A 16,060-nucleotide genomic window follows, 5' to 3' on the forward strand; every position below is an offset into this window, starting at 1 on the left:
CATCCACAGTAGACTGGTTGAGAGCACAGGTGGATCAAGAGTGGGCAAGAAATCTAGAAAATACCTCTAATGCACTGTTACAAATCTTCTCAGCTACACCTCTTATTATAGCCATGGTTGCTTTGACCAGTTTGGTACAGGTTCCAACCAACTTCATACAGTTACAAACTGACTCACCAGGCTCCTGCTACTTATCCCTTGCTTTGCCCCACAGTGGAAGGCAAATCACCTGCATGTGATGTGCCCACACATGTGCACATCAGAAGTATGGAACAGTTAACCTACAAAGTTAATATTTTACCAATGGGAGATAGAAGCCAATGGACAAATGCTTTCTCCTTACTCCTCCTGAAAGACATCACTGAGGCATATTTTGTACTGCTCCTCAGATGTTCTTGGATCAAACAGTCAATAGTATATTACATTATTATATAATAATTATAATTAATATTATATTATATATTATATATAGTCATATATATTATTACTATATAATACATGATTATATTATATATTATATATTAATTATATAATTATTAATATATGGCATTATTAATATAGATTATATGTTGTTAATATAATAATATATTCCTCTATGTGTTCTGGCTCCTTTCCTGCTTTGTTCCCCTGTCCCCCATGTGTGTTACTGGAATCACACACCCCCCAGTAGGGTACTCCCACAAAAGCCTTTGTTTCAGAGCCTGCTTCGTGGGGAACCAAGATAAGATGCTCTGTCAGAAAGCTATTTTTAGATGTGAAGTCCAGATGATAAACAATGCTGTGACTTACCTAGAGTCTCACAGATGGTGATCATCTGATTTCTATCCTTATCCTATTTTATGGCTCAAATCTTGTAGTGTCTACACCAGATCACGTCTCAGTGGGGCTGGTAATGCAATGACTATTGAAACTAGGACGTAGTTAGGCCATTGCCAGTTCTAGTGACTGTGACTTTAATGTCAAATTTTGTGGTGTTTTTTCCTAGCAAAATCAGAGGCAGAAGCATGCAAGAAAATAGCAGATTCCGTATTTTAAACAATACAAAACTGGAATGCTATCTACCTTAGGTAATCCTCTATTTTCCAATAACTGTGAAGGGGCTGTATACAGACACTCGCATCACAGTGTCTGTTTGGGAAAAAAATGTGTTCCTGCCCCCGCTTTTAAAAATGATACACTGAGGCCTAGAGAGATTAAGTTATCTGTCTAATTTCATAAGCTTATTAGTGGCAATATTTAAGTTGTGACTAGATAATCTAAAGAACAGTGTAATTATGCTTTTGGTAAGTTTAAATACAGGTCTATGGAGGAATCTGGGAATTTTTGATAAGGCCCCGAGGGCCCTTGTAACACTATATTTCTGTGATCCTAAGTAATCATCACATCCAAAGAATTAATTATGCCACATGATATTTTCCCAGTGCAATACAGATGGCTTCATTTTACAAATTTAGGCTCTAGTCAGAGATGATTCACTGGCATTTTAGAGGTACTGTTGCAACTGTTCCCCAGAAGAAACTCAAATAGGATGCTTCAAATTGCTGTCTATTGAAAAGATATGTTATTTAGTGACAAGTCCCTTTACATCTGAAAGGGAGATCCAGCAATCTCTGTGTGCACACTTAGTATATGCAGCCAAACTGCCCTTCTGAGATTGAGCTACAGTGGGTATACCTGTGCATCAGGGTCTAAAAGCCTATCTTGTACCACATGCCAGATTAGCTCAGAACCAAATGATGAAAGGCACTGTCAAAAGGTCCTAGAAACTCTGAGTCAGGACAGCTAGAGAACATTGGCCGAGTACAACCTTCCATTAAAAATATGATGCTTAAATCCCTTCCATAGCCTCCCTCTTGTACAGATAGCTAGGCCCTCTCTGAACCCACCCACTAGCTGAATTAAATACCAAATCTGCCAATGTCCAGATTAAAGTAAACCCCATTTTACTTACTGCATGTTACTTTTGGCTATAGAATTATCTTCGACATTCCATCCATTTGGCAAATGTTTACTGAACAACATACACATTGGCTTCATACTGGCAGTAGAGACATAAAATGACCACACAATTGTGTGTACACCTTGCCTCATTCCCAAAAGGTACTGAACAACATAAATATCTCCCTCAAAAAACACTAAGTGTGGAGCAGATGCCAAAATGTAAGCCATGGTTACCATAAATATGATAGAGGTGCTTAGAGGGACAGCCTTTCTGCCTGGGTGGTTAAGGAAGGTTTCCTGGAGATGGGATGCCTGAGCTGGATATACTGGAGGAGTGTCAGGATTACTTAGATAATAATGGAGGAAACAGCCTACCAGCAGCAAAATGTGCAAAGAGTGAGAATACATGATGCAGTCAAGAGACAGCAGTCAATTCAAGGAAACTGGGATAAGGTGCCTGTGAAACAGGTGGATAAATTTGGGCAGGTAGACAAGGCCACATCATAGAATGCCCTACAGGAGCTTCAACTCTATCCTACAATCTGTGAAGGCTGATGATGAGGTTGAAATAGGGTAGTGATAAGTTGAGATCAATCACTGAAAAGGCAGTTAAACTAATTATTATAGCATTTTGTAAACTGGATTATAACTTTGGCAGGTCTCCCCATACAAGTCCTGCCAGTAAGTAGAATAAGTGGAAACTTTGTCTGCTACAGTGCTGAGGGGAAGTCCATGAGAACTATAGCTCCCCATTGTCTTCTTTCTACGTTAGAGTAAATTTCCTATTTCAGAGAGGAAAGAGATGTAAATTAATAAGTAATTTTAGTGGCAGTACTGTTAATAGATGATTATGTTCTTTCCAGCTGTCCCTTCATTTATTTCCTACCCAGTGTCTCTGGCTGTCACCTTTATGCTATTTGAACATTTCTAAGTCTGGTCATCTCTTGCCTGTCCTTTGTGCATTTAGCAGAGTTTTCCTTTGTCTCTGTCCTTTGTTATCCAAACTCCCTATTAGAGGTTTTGGTATTATCCAAATTCTAGGGTTCTCTTTACAGTCTTAATCTCTTGGAAAATTAAGTTGTTGGGCTACATTACTATTCCATAAGTGGATTCACATACTGCCTAATGCTAATCCATAATATAAAACTGGTCCTTAGGAAAATGAAAAAAAAATACACTGAGGGATTTGTGGTCTTGTGTTCAGTTTGCCTTTGGATCTCAGGTGACAATGATGGATTAATATTATTACTTTAATAATTAGAATTCTTGTGACATATTCCTATCATACATTCATGAATAACCCTTCTTTCTTTCTTTGCTTGCTTGTTTGAAATAATTGAATTCAATAAATAAATTTATATCTCCTACCCAACATGGAAACTAGAACATGGACCATAACTTTTATTTGTATATGTAATTCCCACTCAACTCATTCCCATGCCTCCCTTTACTTGTGATATTTTACCCTTTAAACAATTATATATGGGCACCTGGGTGACTTAGTGGGTTAAGCATCGACTTCCACCCAGGTCATGATCTCGAGGCTCGTGGGTTTGAGCCTCGTGGGTCAGGCTCTGTGCTGAGAGCTCAGAGCCCATAGCCTGCTTCAGATTCTGCCTCCCTCTCTCTCTGCCCCTCCCTTGTTTGTACACACTCTCTCTTAAAAATAACATTAAAAATAATAAAATAAACAATTATATACACAGATATATGCATAAACACTTCTATGGAATCCCTAAAAGTATATCTTTTATTAAGATTCATATTTTTTACATGCAGCTGTTCACTTATCCTAACTGTTGTGTATTATTTAACTATGTTAAATGTTTCACATGTTTATTTGTTATTATTCTCCTGTAGATGGTCATCTGTATTATTTCCCAAATAATTCTAGTATGACCAAGGCTGCCTTAACATTTCTGCACATATCACCTGGGGTATATTGACAATAGTCATTCTCAGATAAAAACCTGGAGGTAGAATTGCTGGATATTAGAGTCTGCATGTTTTCCACACAGAAAGATGCACTCGGTGGAAGGACTCTCTTTATTCTTTCTTAAATATGCTCTTTTATGGTAGCAAATGCCCATTTTAATTAAATGATGCTAATTATAGATAGCACTTGCTGCTTTGAAGAAAGTATCCACTTTTATTAAAATTAACAACCTCAAATTTTATTGGGATGTTTTACTACCCTGTGAAATTCTAAAGTCTAGGGAACCCAAGACAAGATCCTATTTAAGAGAAAGGAAAATTTTATCTCCCTCTGTGAAGGAGCCATCATCATAGCACTTATCTCACTGTCATGAGGATTAATGAGATAAATAAATTATAACCACTAGTATACGGTAATTGTTCAGTAAGCCAATGAGGCTACCTTGGTTTCAGATGGTAACTTGTGCTTGCTGCAGCATTTAGAAGCCTTGGTGAGAACTGCCTTTCATGGAGTTTTCACTCCTCATCTGTGAAACAGATATAGGAGCATTCAGAATACAGAGTTAACCCTTGACTGTGATGCCCTTCATTTTGAGGTAATTCTTTTATATTTATTTTGACATTATGGGGAAAGCAAGGCCACCGCACAGCAGGCATCTTGGAATTGAGTTTCCTCTGATGCTGGGTCTTTGGTCTGCTTCAGTTTCCTTTTCTGAGGATACAAACATTGGTGGGTCAGTGTGGAGCAGCCAGATCTTAAGGAGGCACTAGAAAACAGAAGAGGGAGGAAGCTGTCAGTTTGTTAAAAGAGAAATTAACTTTGCTCCGGTCCCAAGGCTGAGAGTTATCTTCTCTGGAGAGCTCCCTGATGGTCTTCCCTGGTTGGTCACTGAAATCCAGTGGATACCTACATGAATTTAGCTTCATATAGGAAATAATTGTGGAAATGAAGACCTTAGGGCATCCAGACTTCATTTACATTCACTTAAATTATCACCTGCTTGTCCAGTTGTTATTTAAATAATGCAACAAAATACTATTGCATAAACTCCAGCAGCCCTTGTCATTTGTTTACATACAGAGGGAACATTTTTATCTCTTGCTAATAGTTGGTTCTTTGCAAGTGGAACTGAAGACTGAGGCCTGTGTTGATGCTGGGCTGTTTATGCCACGAGGGAAAGGGCACTAACATGATAGGTAGAAATGCTTCCAAAGCAAATTTATGTATTTTAAAAATCAATATATGCTTTTCACTTACTGTGTGTCAAGCTCTGTGCAGGATACTGAGGATACAAACATGAATAAGACATTTCTTCCTCCCGTGAAGCTATTGGGACATAGGACATGGGCAACTTAAACAATTAACCATAGCTAGTAACTATAAAAATGCTATATGGGCAGGTGCTACCAGAGCACAGGAGTGGCAGCTAACTCATGGGGGATGTTTAGGGAGCCATCATATGGATAAGGTGCCATATAGGTAGTGCCTTGAAGCACATGTAGGATATTTACAGGTAGAGAAAGATTTCCTAAGAGAAAACCATTTGAGCAAAAGCATGGGACTGAGAAAATTCAGGGTCTCTTTCAAGATCAAGGCCTTCTTCACATGCCTGAGAACTCAGTGCCATTTTCCTGCTCATTTCCCTCCTGCCATGCCCTACAACAGTGCAGATTAAAAGCCTCAGATAAAACACATGAAGCACACAGTGCTTGGCACATGGTTACTGGTCAATAAATGATGACTGTCCTTATGATGAGGTTGCTAGTGTGTGCCTTCTATGTTTGCCCAAGTTAATCTCTTAGCCTCTGCCCATAGGACCGTAATAAAACAACCATCCCTCATTAAGCTCACAGTAAGTAGCACTGAGGCAAAAGCATGCGAATTACAGTTTATATTTATTGTGTGGATGAGGTGACTGAGCCTCAGGGAAATGGAGCAACTTGCCTAATGGCACAGAGTGGTGGCATTAGAAACCAGTCCAAGTCTGCCAGACTCAAAAGCCTATGCTTTTTCCATTGCTCCATATGATTTATCATATTGAATCCATGATAGATCTTCTGGGATTGACTAAAGTCAAAAAACAACCCTCAGCATCCTCCAAATCAGCTCCTAGCCTGGATATTTGAAATATCCTGTTAAGGCAACCACAGTTTCTGCTTATCTTCCAAAAGCGTTTGAAAATTACATCTCTTGCTGTGGCACACAGGTCTCCTTCCTGCTACCTAGGTCAGAGCACTTGGAAACTGACTCCACTTAGTATATAAGCAGTTTATGCCAAGGCTTTGAGACTTTAAATGATGTTCTCATCAATACCTTTATTTCTTCTCTTTTCCATTATGCATTTAACTTTTACAGAGTAATCATTACATAGTATTCACTCACTGTCTTAATAATCCATCTCCTACTGCTGACTAAATCCCAAATACTGAGCTTCAGAGTTAAGATGAAAAAACCGTACCCCTCAAGCAATCTCTTAAAGGCTGCTTTCAAGTGTTTCAGTTTAATTGGGAAGAGAAGAGAAGATTATATGCAGGATTGAGGACTTCCATTTTCCATTTCTCAGAGGACTTATGACTTTCCAAGCCTGTAAAAGAATATGACTCAGATCTAAGAAGTCAGTGTAAGCTACTATCTACCTAAATCAGGAAGCCTCCCAGACCCAATCTCTAATCATAATTAACATTATAATTAATTTCTCCTTTTCTCAGCTCTGCTGTCTGAGCATAGGGTTGACCCCATGAACTCATTTTAGCATAGCCTAATGAACTGTTATTCTTCAGAAGCTCATTGTGAGGGTGAGGACACAATTTTATTCAACTTTGATCACAACATCACAAGGTTTAGACTCAGAAATGTTCAAGAAATACTTGCTAAATTAACAGGACCAAGATAAGAAGTAATTATCTTTCCAGCAGAAGAAAAGACACATGTCAAAATAGATGTCTTAAAAATGTTTTCATTCAGCTTGTGACATAGAAAATTATCTTAAATATAACACTTCCTGATGTTCCTGCTTCAATATTTACTAAAACTTCTCTAAACATTGATTAAGCACTGATATGAGTCAGGCATGCTGCAAATGTAAGAAAAACAGTCATTCCCCTTAAGAGCTTTGCAGTCTTTTAGTGGAGAAAGCCCCCAAACTCACAAATCTTGTAAAGCAAGATAGGTGTTTCACTTACAGGTATGTGAGGATGCTGGGGGCATGGCTTACAGTAGAACAGTCAGATAACACTTCAAAGAGACAAGGGGGTGAAGGAAGAGGAAGGACGTGTAGGGCAAAAGAAACAGAGGTAAAGAAGTGTAATATATTCCAAGAATGTCAAACATCAAGTGTGTCCTGGGCATAGAGATCATGGAGGAAGAACGGGAGATTGAGAGCTGGGTCTAAAGTTTTGTTTTTTCTTTTTAAATTATTGAAATATATTTGGAATACAATGTCGCACATAAGTATAGTCACCATCTGTCGCCATACAACATCATCACAATATTATTGATTATAATAACTTTGCTGTACTTTTCATCTTTGTGCTTTATTTTATAACTAGAAATTTGTACCTCTTAATTCCCTTTGCCTATTTCGCCCATTTCCCCACCCCTCTTGCCTCTTCAACTACCAGATCATTCTCTGTATTGGAGTCTGTTTTTTTGTTGTTGTTGTTCATTGTTTTGTTTTCTAGAGCCCACATATAAGTGAAATTATATGATATTTGTCTTTGACTTATTTCACTTAGCATAATACTCTCTAGGTCCATCCATGTTGTCACAAACGGCAATATCACATTCTCTGTTATGGCTGAGTAATATTCCTTTGTAGGTTCATATATTGCAATTTCTTTATTCATTCATCTATCTATTTACACTTAGACCATGTCCATATCTTGGCTATTATAAATCATATTGCAATAAATGTGAAGGTACATATATCTTTTCAAATTAGAGTTTTTGTTTTCTTTGGTTAAATATCCAGTACAGAAATTATACTGGATCATATGGTATTTTCATTTAAAAATTTTTAAAGACCTCCATATTATGGCATGGTTGCACCAATTTATATTCCCACCAACAATGCACAAGAGTTCCCTTTTCTCCATATCATTGCTGATATTTGTTATTTCTTGTCTTTTTGATACTTTCCATTCTGACTGGTGTGGGGTAATATGGTGATTTTGATTTGTATTTCCCAGATGATGAGTGATGTTCAGCATCTTTCATGTATCTGTTTGCCACTTATGTATCTTTGGAAAAATGTCTGTTAAGGTTTTCTGCCCATCTTTTAATTGGACTATTTGTAAGTGTGTGTGTGTGTGTGTGTGTGTGTGTGTGTGTTGACTTGTATAAGTTCTTTACATATTTTGGATATTAACCTGTTGTTGGATATATCATTTCCAACTATCTTTTCCCATTCAGTAGGTTGACTTTTGTTTTGTTGATGGTTCCCTCTGTTGTGCAAAAACTTTTGAATTTGATGCAGACCCAAGAGTTTATGTTTGCTCTTGTTTCCCTTGCCTCAGGAGACATACTCAAGTATGTTGCTAAGGCTGATATACAAGAGATTATTACTATGTTTTCTTCCAGGGGGCTTATGGTTTCCAGTTTCCAACTTAAGTATTAAATCTGTTTTGAGTTTATTTTTGTGCATGGTATAAGTGGTCCAGTTTCATTCTTCTGCATGTAACTGTCCAGTTTTCCCAGCACTATTTACTGAAGTCCTGTCTTTTCTCCATTGTGTTATTGCCTTCTTTGTCATAGATTAGCTAGCCATATAAGTGTCATTTATTTCTGGACTCTATTCTTTTATATTGATCTATATATCTATTTTGGTGACATTTCCATGTTGTTCGAATTGCTATAGCTTTGTAATATATCTTGATCTGGAATTGTGATATTTTCAGCTTTGTTCTTTCCCCAGATTGCTTTGGTTATCCAAGGTCTTTTGTGGATCCATACAAATTTTAGGATTATTTGTTCTAGTTCTGTGAAAAATGCTGTTGGTATATTAATAGGGATTGCTTTGAATATGTAAGTTTCTTTGGGTATAGTATGGGCATTTTAACAATATTGATTCCTTCAGTCCATGAGCATGGAATATCTTTCCATTTGTTTCTATCATCTTCAATTTCTTTCATCTATGTCTTAAAGTTTTCATAGTATAAGTCTTTCACCTCCTTGGTTAAGTTTATTCCTAGGTATTTTATTATTTAAAATTTTTTAATGTTTATTTTTTTAAGGAGAGAGAGAGTGTGAGCAGGGGAGGGACAAAGAGAGAGAGACAGAATCCAAAGCGGGCTCCAGACTCTGAGCCATCAGCACAGAGCCCAATGTGGGGCTCAAACCCATGAGCCATGAGATCATGACATGAACCAAAGTCAGACATTTAACTGAGCCACCCAGGTGCCCTGGGACTGTTTTCTTTATTTCTCTTTCTACTACTTTGTTGTCAGTATATAGAAAACAAATTTCTGTATGCTAATTTTGTATCCTGAAACTTTACTCAATTCATTTATTCATTCTAACAGTTATTTGGTGGAGTCTTTAGTGTCCTTTACATGAAGTATTATTTCATCTGCAAATAGTGATAGTTTTGTTTCTTCTATACTACTTTGGGTGATTTTTATTTCTTTTTCTGATCTGATAGTTACAGCCAGGATTCCCAGTACATGTTGAATAAAAGTAGTGGGAAGACCTCCTTATCTTGTACCTTGTCTTGGAGGAGAAGCTTTCAGTTTTTCCTCATTAAGTATGATGTTATCTGTGGGTTTTCCATATACTGGCTTTATTATGTTGAGGTATGTTATCTCTAAATCCACTTTGTGGAGAGGTTTTATCATGAATGGACATTAAATTTTCTCAAATGTCTTTTCTGTGTCTATTAAGATGATCATGTGGCGTTTTTTTCTTTTAATTTACTTTTTAATTTACACCCAAGTTAGTTACCATATAGTGCAACAATGATTTCAGGAGTAGATTCCTTAATTCCCCTTTCCCATTAAGCCCATCCCCCCTCCCACAACCTCTCCAGAAACCCTCTGTTTGAGAGTCTCTTATATTTTGTCCCCCTCCCTGTTTTTATATTATTTTTGCTTCATTTCCCTTATGTTCATCTGTTTTGTATCTTAAACTTCTCATATGAGTGAAGTCATATGATATTGACTAATTTCACTTAGCATAACACCCTCTAGTTCCATCCACATATATACATATACATATACATATACATATACATATACATATACATATACATATACATATACATACACACTATATCTTCTTTATCCATTCGTCCATCAATGGACATTTGGGCTCTTCCCATACTTTGGCTATTGTCAATAGCACTGTTGTAAACATCGGGGTGCATGTGCCCCTTTGAAACAGCACACCCAATCCCTTGGGTAGATACCTAGTAGTGCAATTGCTGGGTCACAGGGTAGTTCTATTTTTAACTTTTTTGAGAAACCTCCATTCTGTTTTCCAGAGTAGCTGCACAAGTTTGCATTCCCACCAGCAGTGCAAAAGAGATCCTCTTTCTCTAAATCCTCATTAATATCTGTTGTTTCCGGAGTTGTTAATATTAGCCATTCTGACAGGTGTGAGGTGTTATCTCATTGTGGTTTTGATTTGTATTTCCCTGATGATGAGTGACGTTAAGCATTTTTTCATGTGTCTGTCAGCTATCTGCATGTCTTCTTTGGAGAAGTGCCTATTCATGTCTTTTGCCCATCTCTTCACTGGATTATGTGTTTCTTTGGGTGTTGAGTTTGATAAGTTCTTTTTAGATTTTGGATACTAACCCTTTATATGATATGTCATTTGCAAGTACCTTCTCATTTCATCAGTTCCCTTTTAGTTTTGCTGATTGTTTCCTTTGCTGTGCAGAAGCTTTTTATTTTGATGAGGTCCCAATAGTTCATTTTTGCTTTGGTTTCCCTTGTCTCTAGAGACATGTTGAGTAAGAGTTGCTGTGGCCAAGGTCAAAGAGGTTTTGCCTGCTTTCTCCTCTAGGATTTTGATGGCTTCCTGTCTTATGTTTAGGTCTTTCATCCATTTTGAGTTTATTTTTGTGTATGGTGTAAGAAAGTGGTCCAGGTTCATTTTTCTGCATGTTGCTGTCCAGTTTTCCCAGCAAAATTTGCTGAGAGACTGTCTTTATACTATTAGACAGTCTCTCTTGCTTTGTCAAAGATTAATAGGCCTTACCTTTGTGGGTCCATTTCTGGGTTCTCTATTCTGTTCCATTGATCTGAGTGTCTGTTTTTGTGCCAGTACCACACTGTCTTGATGATCACAGCTTTGTAATATAGCTTGAAGTCCAGGATTGTGATACATCCAGCTTTGGTTTTCTTTTTCAAGATGATCATATGGTTTTTATCCTTTCCTTTGTTAATGTGATAAACCACATTGATTGATTTGTGGATATTGAATCTTGCCTTCCTAAAATGAATCCCACTTGATCATGGTAAAAGATTGTTTTAATGAATTGTTGAATGTGATTTGCTAATATTTTGAGGATTTTTGCACCTATGTTCATCAGGGTTGTTTTTTTTGGGGGGGGGGGTGTCTTGTTTTGGTATCACAGTAGTGATAGTGTGTAGAATAGTTTGGTAATTTTCCTTTTTCTTCTATTTTTTTTTTTTTTTTTTGGAATAGTTTGAGAATAATAGGTATTAACTCTTCTTTAAGTGTTTGGTAAAATTCACCTGTGAGGCCATTTGGTCCTGGACTTTTATTTGTTAGGAGTTTTTTGTTTTTTTGTTTTGTTTTGTTATTGATTACTGATTCAATTTCCTTACTAATAAAGAGTCTGTTTAAGTTTTCCAGTTTTGTCTAATTCAGTTTTGAAAGATTGTGTATCTCTAGGAATTTATATATTTATTCTAGATTGTCCAGTTTGTTAGCATATAACTTTTTATGTTGATATTTTCTAATATTTTGCATTTCTGTGGTGTCCATTTTATTTCTATTTTGTTTCTGATTTTGAGTTTTCTCTATTTTTTTAATGAGTCTGGCTAAAGGTTTATCAAATTTGTTTTCAATGAGCCAGTTCTGAGAATCATTGGTCTTTTCTATTGTTTCTTTAGTCTTGATTTAATTTATTTCCACTCTAATTTTAACTACTTTCTTCCTTCTATCAAGTTGTTTTTTTCTTTCTCTAGTTCCTTTAGGTGTAAGGATCAGCTGTTTATTTGAGAATGTTGTTTCCTATGGTATGCCTGTATTGCTGTAAAGTTGCCTTTTATAACTGATTTTGTTGTATCCCAAAGATTTAGGACCATTGTGTTTTTCACTTTCATTTGTCTCCATGTATTTTTTTATTTTGTCTTATTTTTTTCATTGACCCATTAGTTTTTTAGTAGCCTATTGTTCAGCTTCCATGTTCTTGTTTTGTTTTTTTTTTCCAGTTCTTTTCTTTTGATTCCTAACTTCACACCATTGTGGTCAGAAAAGATGCTTAATGTGATTTTATTCTTTTTAAATTTGGGGGGGTTTGTTTATGGTCTAGCATGTGATCTATTCTGAAGTATGTTCCATATGCACTTGAAAAGAATGTGTATTCTGTGTATGGGTGGCATGTTCTGTATATTTGTGAAGTCCACCTGGTCTAATGTGTAGGTCAAAGTCAGTTTCCTTGTTTATTTTCTAGTTGTATGATCTATACATTGATTTAAGTGAGGTGTTAAAGTCCCCTAATATTTGCTATATTACTTTCAATTTCTCCTTTTATGTCTATTAATATTAGCTTTATGAATTTAGGTACTCCTATATTGGGTGCATAGATATTTATAATTGTTAAATCTTCTTGTTGGATTGATCTTTTCATCATTATGTAATTCCCTTCTTTATCTCTTGTCACAGTCTTTGTTTGAAAGTCTACTTTGGGGGCTCCTGGGTGGCTCAGTCAGTTAAGTGTCCAACTTCAGCTCAGGTCATGATCTCCCAGTCCGTGAGTTCAAACCCCATGTCAGGCTCTGTGCTGACAGCTCAGAACCTGGACCCTGCTTCAGATTCTGTGTCTCCCTCTTTCTCTGCCCCTCCCCTGCTCATGGTCGGTCTCTGTCTCAAAAATAAATAAAAACATTAAAAAAAAAGAAAGTCTACTTTGTCTGATAAAAGTATTCCTACCTGTTTTTTTTCTTGTTAATGTCTATTTGCATGAAATATATATTTTTCCATCCCTTTACTTTTAGTCTATATGAAGTGAGTCTTTTATAGGAAGCACATACATGGGGCTTGTTTTCCTTATCCATTAAGTCACTCTAAGTCACTCTATTTATTTATTGATTTAGTCTGCTTATATTAAGGTAATTATTGATAGGTACCTACTTATGGCAATTTTGTTGTTTTCTTGTTTTTGTAGTTCTTTTCTGTTTCTTTCTTTCTCTTGTGTCTTCTCTATTGGTTTAACAGCTTTCTTTAACATTATGCTTGGATTCATTTCCCTTTATTTCTTGTTTATTTCTTTACTAGAGTTTTTTTTTTTTTTTTTTGTGGTTATTATGGAGTTCATACATAACATTCTACATGTAGAGCAGTCTATAATGAGTTGGTGATCACTTAAATTCAAAAAATTTCTGGGGTGCCTGGGTGGGTCACTTGGTTAAGCATCTGACTTCAGCATCAGGTCATGATCTCACAGCTTGTGAGTTTGAGCCCCGCATCAGGCTCTCTGCTGACAGCTCAGAGCCTGAAGCCTGCTTCGGATTCTGTGTCTCCCTCTCTCTGTTCCTCCTCCTCTCTCTCTCTCTCTCTCTCTCTCTCTCTCTCTCTCTCTCTCAAAAATAAATAAAGATTTTTTAAAAATTCAAAAAATTTCTAAAAGCACTCAATTTTTACTCTCTGCTCTATGTATATTATGTCACATTTTACATCTCTTTATTTAGTATATTTCTTCACTAATATTTGTAGATACTACTGATTTTTACTATTTTTATGTTTTAATCTCCGTAATGGCTTTATAAGTGACTAATATATTTACTATGTGTTTGCTTTTACTAGTGAAACATTTACCTTTCATAATTTTCTTCTAGCTATGGACTTTTTTTCCACTTACAGAATTTTCTTTAATGTTTCTTGTAAGGCTGGTTTAGTGGTGATGAACTTTTGTTTGCCTGGGAATACATTTATATCTCTTCAATTCTGAATAACTTTGCTGAATATTCTTCATTGTATGTTTTTCCCTTTTAATGCTTTGAATATAGTGCACCATTCCCTTCTGGTTTACAAGATTTCTGCTGAAAAACCACCTGATAGCCTTATTGAGTTTCCTTTGCATGTTAACTGTTTTCTTTTGTTGCTTTTTAAAAATATTTATTAATTTTGAGAAAGAGAGTGTATACACATGAGCAGGGGAGAGGCAGAGAGAGGGAGAGAGATAATGCCAAGTAGGCCGTGTGCTGTCGGTGCAGAGCCTGCTGTGCTTGAACTCACAAACCCTAAGATCATGACCTGAGCCAAAATCAAGAGTCAGCCACTTAGCCAACTGAGCTACCTAGGTACCCTTCTTGTGGCTTTTTAAAATTCTCTCTTTTATTTTTAATTCTTTAATTTTTGCCATTTTAATATGTGTCTTTGTGTAGACCTACTTGGGTTCATCTTGTTTTGTACTTTCTGGACATGAATGTCCATTTCCTTACCCAGATTAGGGAAGTTTTAAGCTATTATTTCTTTAAGTAACCTTCACCTTGTCTCTCTTCTCCACCTGAAACTCCTATCATAGGAATATTACCACACTTGACGATGTAACAGAGGTTCCTGAATTTATCCTAATTTTTTAATTATTCTCTGCTGTTTCAGCTGGTTGCTTTTCATTACCCTGTGTTCCAGATCACTGATCTATTTTTTCTGCATCTTCTAATTGACTCTTGATTCCCTCTGGTGTATGTTTTAATCATTTTTCAGCTCTGACTCATTCTTCTTTTTCTCTTTGTTGAAGTTCTCACTGAGTTTATCCATTGTTCTCTCAAGTCTGATGAACATTTTATGACCCATTACTTTGAATTCTTTATCAGGCATAATGCCTATCTCTGTTTCATTTAGCTCTTTTTCTGTGACATTTGTCTTGCTATTTTATTTGTAACACATTCCTCTGTCTCCTCATTTCGTCTGTTTGTTTCTATGTATTAGGTAGTCAGCTAAATCTCCCTGTCTAGAAAGCATTAGTCTTGTGTAGAAAGGTCCTTGTTGTGTCCTATTCAACCCCCCTGGTCACCAGGAACCCGTACTCCAGTGTTGTTCCCTGTGTGGTCTCCATGCTCCCTACTGTTGTGACTGAGCTGGGATTGCCGTGAGCAAGCTATTGGATGGGGATGCAATGACACAGTTCACCTGCTGTACTGGGCAGCATTTGCTCACTGTGTTGTTAAAAGGCCTGGCTGCAGTTGCTGCGGGCTTGCTGGTGGGTAAGTCCAGGGCACAGCCTGGGAATATGAAATTGCTGTGATATCCAGGGGTGAACCAAAGGGCAAAGTTTGCTCCCTGTACAGCCACCTAAGAGGTCTGCTGCAGGAAATTTGAGCACTGGTGTGTGGGTTTATCTAACCCCTCTACTCAGGGCAGGAGTTATTTTGGAAGCCTGTCTGCTGGGGTGGTCAGGTCAGGTGGGAAAGATTGCAGGGGAATGCTGAGGTGGGGCATGTGGTTCCAGCAAGGTAGATGGCAAGTGCTAGAACTGGCTTTCAAGCATTGGCTATCTGGACTGGGGGAGAGCAAGAAAAATGGTGCCTGACAACACTGTTGTTCCTGAAGAAATCTGCAGATTTCTGCCCCTCGTGCACATATCCTAAAATCAGTTAATAAATCTCCTTTATGTATATATCCTTTATATATATTTTCAAAGTGCTGCTGTTGTGCTGTCTTAGGTTGAGTTATTTAGTATGCTAGCTCTTTAAGGGTGGGACTTGGTTTCCTAATTGCCCTCCAGTTCTCTGAGTTGAGCCTGCTGAGTTTTAGCTCCCAAAGTGTAGCTCAACCTATTTTAAACGCCAGACATTATGGGGACTTGTCTTTCCAGTGCAGGTGCCCAGGGATGTTGGTGTTGGGTATCAGTCTGATCCTTTCACTCCTCTGTGCTTGTGATGACCCTCTTATTTGTGAATAGTCCCAACTGGGGATTTGGTTCCTGTTTGCATCTGCTCCCCATCGACTCCTTTTGATGTCACTTTCTCTTTACAACTAGCTGTGGAAGAT

At 37.1% G+C, this 16,060-nt stretch overlaps 1 long non-coding RNA gene across 1 annotated transcript in view; it reads right to left on the reverse strand.

Annotated features, from left to right (window-relative positions):
- Positions 1–4,456: 4,456 nt before the first annotated feature.
- The window catches only part of LOC122483234, a 42,642-nt gene continuing 31,038 nt past the window's right edge, over positions 4,457–16,060 (reverse strand). Inside the window, exon 2 of the long non-coding RNA XR_006297359.1 lies at positions 4,457–4,643. This is a non-coding gene — a long non-coding RNA (uncharacterized LOC122483234). The remainder of the gene's footprint in view (positions 4,644–16,060) is intronic.

The sequence above is a fragment of the Prionailurus bengalensis genome, chromosome D1, assembly GCF_016509475.1.
Source record: "Prionailurus bengalensis isolate Pbe53 chromosome D1, Fcat_Pben_1.1_paternal_pri, whole genome shotgun sequence".
Classification (NCBI taxonomy): domain Eukaryota; kingdom Metazoa; phylum Chordata; class Mammalia; order Carnivora; family Felidae; genus Prionailurus; species Prionailurus bengalensis.